General features: G+C 36.6%; 1 protein-coding gene across 1 annotated transcript in view; it reads left to right on the top strand.

The window, feature by feature from the left end:
* snx29 (sorting nexin 29) overlaps positions 1-5,601 on the top strand; it is a 122,745-nt gene that overhangs the window by 50,269 nt on the left and 66,875 nt on the right. The window lies entirely within an intron of this gene.

Genomic DNA, 5,601 nt, shown 5'->3' on the forward strand with positions numbered 1-5,601 from the left:
CCTACACATTCAAAACCTCATTACTCTGAAATGTTTAATATAAATGTTAAGTGTAAGTGAAATGTTAAGTACTGTAAGAGGTCTTTCATGATGCTACATATGCTGGGGTGTGAATTTGATAGGTGCTTGATATAAAATAAATGGTGCTTTAAAAAGTCCTTGAAAGTCCTTGAATCTGGTGTTCATGAAAGAGTGGGAACCCTGTTTAAATCAAAAATTAAAATGTTGGATATAAATATTTGATATAAATGATTTTGCCTACGGCCGAATCACAGCTAAGCTATATATATACACACACACACACACACACACACACACACACACATATAGTTTTTCAACACGTGCTAGAGAACCATCTCCGACCTCTTTCCTGTTAGTCTTGCTTATCACTTTCTGTATAAAGATATGTGACATTAGTTTTATCATTGTTTACTCATTCATTGATGTATTATAAATTTCAGATGCCTGCTCTTTATTCAAAGGCCTGATTACACAGCAAATGCCCTTTCTTTGATGCAGAAAAACCACCTAGTGATACAGCAGTTTGCGTCATATTTAGATTTAGAAATTGCCTCAAGGATTTTATTTTGTGATATAAAAATAGTGAAGTACAGGGGGGAAAATGGTAACAATGGCCATGACAAACTCAAAACTGCACAAAAAAGATGAACCCAGTAGAGTACCTTTACTGAAACATACACAGGATGAAATCATCTCCTCCGTCTTTTAAATCACCTATTGTTGGCTAATTTCTCAAGGCTGATTGAGGTCAGATGTTGATGGAGGAATGAGGAGTTCAGATGTGTAAGTTGGAAGATTATAAGCAAACTTGCTCTTCAGAACCCTTTGCGTGTGCCCTCTAAGGTGCGATGGGTGTTTGGTATGCAATTTCACGTCTGGGCGTCAAATTGACTGCGTCCTGTACTTAGTAGAGATCGCTCGCTGATGGAATGACACGCTGTTGTTATCTCAAGCTGTCTCTCAGGAAGCAACTGCTGCATGATGGGAAAATGAATGGAGATTACTTTGATCAACACTCTCATTAACTCGCTTCATTTTTTTCTTTTCTTTTTTTTCTTCAGCACGTAAACAGACACTAATTTTGCATATGTCTGTCAAACCTACGTTCATTCACTCGCATAGTAGACTTGTAAGACTTACTTTTTTTCTTCCCGGTTTCTTGAGATGAAAGCTCTCAAATAACTTTTTTGACAGAAATAGGATTAAAAAATATAAATATAACTTTTGCTTTAACATAAATTACCCTTACTTAGACACACAGATCTCATCTGCTGTTACATTTTACAAATTGTATAACCTTTTTTATGATCATGAAGGCCCAAATTGCTTTTTAAGCCTTACACATGAAATGGTCTCAACAAATGTCAGCTTATATTACATCAGTGCATTGATTGACAGTAGATTGCTGCCTTGTAATGAAATCGTTAATAAAGAGTTTGAGAATCTAAATAAATAAATAATCCATTTATCAGTCACTTTATGATCACAAATTAAAACCATTTTCATTTTTTATTATTATTTCTATTAGTAATTGTTAAACTTATTGTTTTGCATTTTTATTTATTATTTTGATTCATTTTTATTGTTTTGATTGTACAATCAAAGTCTAGTGTGGATAAATGTATCCACTTTTTTAAAATTTATCATTGAAATGATGCATCAGTTCTTCAATTCATTTATTTATTTCTCAGTTGACGTTTTTCTTAATTACTCAATTGATTATTGAATGTCACATTTTGGCCCCCATATATGATGTAAAACTGCTGTGGCATGTCTAAATATATATTTTTTAACTCTCTGACACAGCTAAACTCTTGTGTATAGATGCCCTATTGCCCACAGTGTGATAAACTTCACACTCAACAATTATATTTAAATGTATTTATTATTAATACATTCTTGCATGACTGTGGTGGACTGAAATCAAGGTTGAGCTCTAATTTGAGTGCAGTCCACTCTTGCTGACAGTAGTGGTGTGTGAGTTAGTGGGACGCATAGACTATTGGCAGAGCACTGATAAGATTCAGTGCTGAAGTGGCGGGCGGCTGTGTGTGGGTGAGCTGATACTGTTCAGGATTGTTGACTTGTACTCCATAGACTTATTCACGGCTTTATGACAAACTTTTCAGCTGAGCACCACCTCCTCGTCGCCCTCATTTTTACCCCAGCAGATTCGTGCCCTCTGGAACCTTTGTGTGCGTATTTCCACCATTCTGATGATCCAGCCACACTTTATCAGCCAATTGGTGTTAAGATGTGGTGACACTAGGCTTTTAGCATGCAAAATTGCTTCTGCCCCGACTAAGAACACCAGTGACAGTCAATTTGTGACTTTTACATCCTCTATTGGTCAAAAACATCTTTTGGCTTTTCACAAAAATAACTTTTTTCATGTAATTTAGTTTCTGCCCTGGAAATATCTGGATTTTCTTTCTCCTTTGAGAATTTGAATTAAGAAATAAGAGAGTCTAACAGCTGTTCAGTTGAAAGACGGCCAGGTCCAGGTTGCGTTTATGTTCTTATTGCTTTCCTCTCTGCTGTCCTGTGGTGCCTAAAGCAACATTTGTGCTGTGAAAAGTTGCAGATTTTAATTGAGTTTTCAATTGGTAAAAGATTCTGTTCTGCTGCTTATGAACTCAGCGGTTCTTAGCTGTCACAGGCGGCTCAACTGAAACTAGATTACACCGGATTTAAAGGCTATAGCTCCGCAGCACTGGAGGAAGCCCAAGTTTGCTGGTGTGAACAAACAAGCATCTCAAATTTTATTGTTTTTCCCAAACTTTTACAAGTAGAGAGATGCACCGATTGACCGGCCAGTGATCGGAATCGGCCAATTTGTCGCATGACCGGCCCGGATCGGTGACCGGCCGGTCAGTCTCACGTCCCTAAACTTTCCCTTAAAATAATGTAAATATATTTTTGGTAGCACAATCTGATAGGTAGCACGTTTCGTCGGTACACCGGCAATGACGTCACAGCCACGCGCACACTCACAGTCGAGTGTAAACATGTCGTTTTGCGCGAGAATGATTCTAATTTTAATTGCATTCAGTGTATACGGCGACTGATAATGTATTTATGTCGTGCCAGATGAGGCGTGCACAGCCTGAGTGAGTGTGTGAGAGAGACTGCACACACAAAGTAACTCACAGAAATTTATAGATGCATACTGCGGTAGAAAAAAAAAAGTTATTTACAAAATATGATTTAGGTAAGCAACATTATACGGCCATGATGTTTCCCCGAATATCAATTTAATGAATCGAGTAGGGTTGGGTATCGTTTGAATTTAATCGATTCCGATTCCGATTCTGCTTATCGATTCCGATTCTTATCGATTCCTAGTTTCGATTCCAATAAGATAAAAAATCCAATATAAAAAAAATTAAGACAAACATTTATTCTGTCTTTTTAATCAGCAGCCTACAGAACACTGCAAGAGGAATTTTGCCTATGCTTTAAAAAAAAAATACTACAGCAAAAACAACTAGATTAATATAAATTTAAAATATTAAAGTGTTAAAGCCAAGTAAATAGTCAGTAATAAGATAGGAACAAACAAATCAATTAGCAATATCATACATAAATACAACTGAACAAAATTTCAGGTACAGAAACTGTAATTAAAAGTTTAAAAACACTGCATAGTTTTCTTTTCATAAATAAAATATAGATTAATCAATTAAAGTTATTAAATATATGCAGTCAAGATTAGTGAATGATTTTCTTTTGTTCTTTGATTAACATTAATGACAGCCAGCGCGTTTATTAGGCTGCTGTCTCTTTAACACCGAACGCACACAGATCTAAAAATACTGTACATGTGTGTTTTCTTTCTCATCTGTTTACGCTCACATAAGACAAAAATGGCTGTGTTTATGATGATATACTGACGTAGTTTTCTGCATATTGGTCGACAAATATGAAAGAAGTCAGTTTCGGCCCGGAACAACCTTTTCTACAGTGGAAATACACGGAACGGTTCGAGAACGGACACAAACCGGGAACCCGTACCACGACCTCTGTTCTCTGTGCTTGCGCTTGCGCTTCGTATGCGCTGCACGCAAACAGGGCGCAAGTTCTTTCCGTTCCTGCACTTAAATAGTTTTTAATCACATTAAAATGCGAACGCAGGAATCGTTAAGCAGAATCGAAATGCACGCGTCTTATCGAATACCCGGTTCTTGGAAATTTGGAACCGGTTCTAAAATGGAAACGGTTTTCGATACCCAACCCTAGAATCGAGTGAGTCAATGATTCAGTGGCCCATTCATAAGGACAGTCACTTGCCTCGTTTCTGAATGAATCAGCTGTTTGAATGAATCGGTTGAATGAATGAATAAATGACTCACTCATTAAAACAGACATTTGCCGCCACCTACTGGTGGTTTAGTCATATTTAAAAGTATCATTGCATTTTTTCAACATTTATTTGTACAATATGTATGTTTTCGCAGCTAGAGGGCACGTATTCAAATCAAACAAAGAAACAAAGGCGTAGTTTGATGACGCCGTGACTGAGTGTGGAATCATGGGAGTTGTCGTCTTCATCCTCACAGCCGATGCAATCGACGGGACTCGGGCAGAAATCATGTTCATGAGCTAATGATTTATTAACGTCGTAGTAAGAAGCAGGGTGAGGCTGAAAGCCATTGAAGCGAAACGAGGCCGCTGAACGAGCGTGACACACGGCTCAAAAGCAGTGTAGTTTTTATTATGCCAGTGAGTATGTGGGGTAAAGCAGCGCTGTTTTATCATTCTAGATACATTTGAAAGTTCTGTTATAATGCTACTCTGTGCGGTTGTCACCTGTCTAATAAAACGCATAACATATTAAAGCGTCTTTGGTGTTTCCATGTTTTCTACAAAACAAAACCGGAAATCGAGGGTGTATATAAATATATAACACTGTTCTAGTGGTTTTTGGATATTTTAATAAAAAAATCTTATATATTGTGCCTTTAATCTTATAAAATTATTTATGCATTTGAAATTTTGGATTATAAATGCATTTATGGCACCTCAGCTTCATCAAACTGTCTGTGTAAATGCATCTAATGGCACTTCAGATGCAGCTTCTGTTTCCTCAGCAGTGGTAATATAGAGTTTGTTGATACTAATTTCATTTGAATGGTAACAACTCTACAGTTTCTTATTATTCTAACTGAATTAATTAAAACAAAGTAAGAATTTGATGTGAAAGATGACACATTTAATAAGGTTAGGGGAAAAAATTTCCATTTATAAACCTAGTGGGAAATGACATCTGTTTTGTTACATACAGCAACTAATTTTAAGTTAACTATTTCTTCCTCTTTCCAGTCACAGAGCACTTTATTTTGAGAGTTGTTTAAGTGAGAGAAAATCTGTTACTTAGTCCAGATTGGGGGAATTGTAATGTTTAATTTCTTTTATTATGTAAATAATTTTGCATTGAAATTTGCATAGGTTTTTGTTTGTATATGCTGTCAATTATAGTTCTTAGAAAGAAAATCTGAATCGGCAAAAATCGGTATTGGCAGGTCACACTAGAGGTCTGCACGGGCTTTAAAGTGAAGCTCGAACCCGGCCCGTACCCGG

Source organism: Sinocyclocheilus rhinocerous, unplaced genomic scaffold (assembly GCF_001515625.1).
Source record: "Sinocyclocheilus rhinocerous isolate Xijiao unplaced genomic scaffold, SAMN03320098_v1.1 scaffold1390, whole genome shotgun sequence".
Classification (NCBI taxonomy): Eukaryota; Metazoa; Chordata; class Actinopteri; order Cypriniformes; family Cyprinidae; genus Sinocyclocheilus; species Sinocyclocheilus rhinocerous.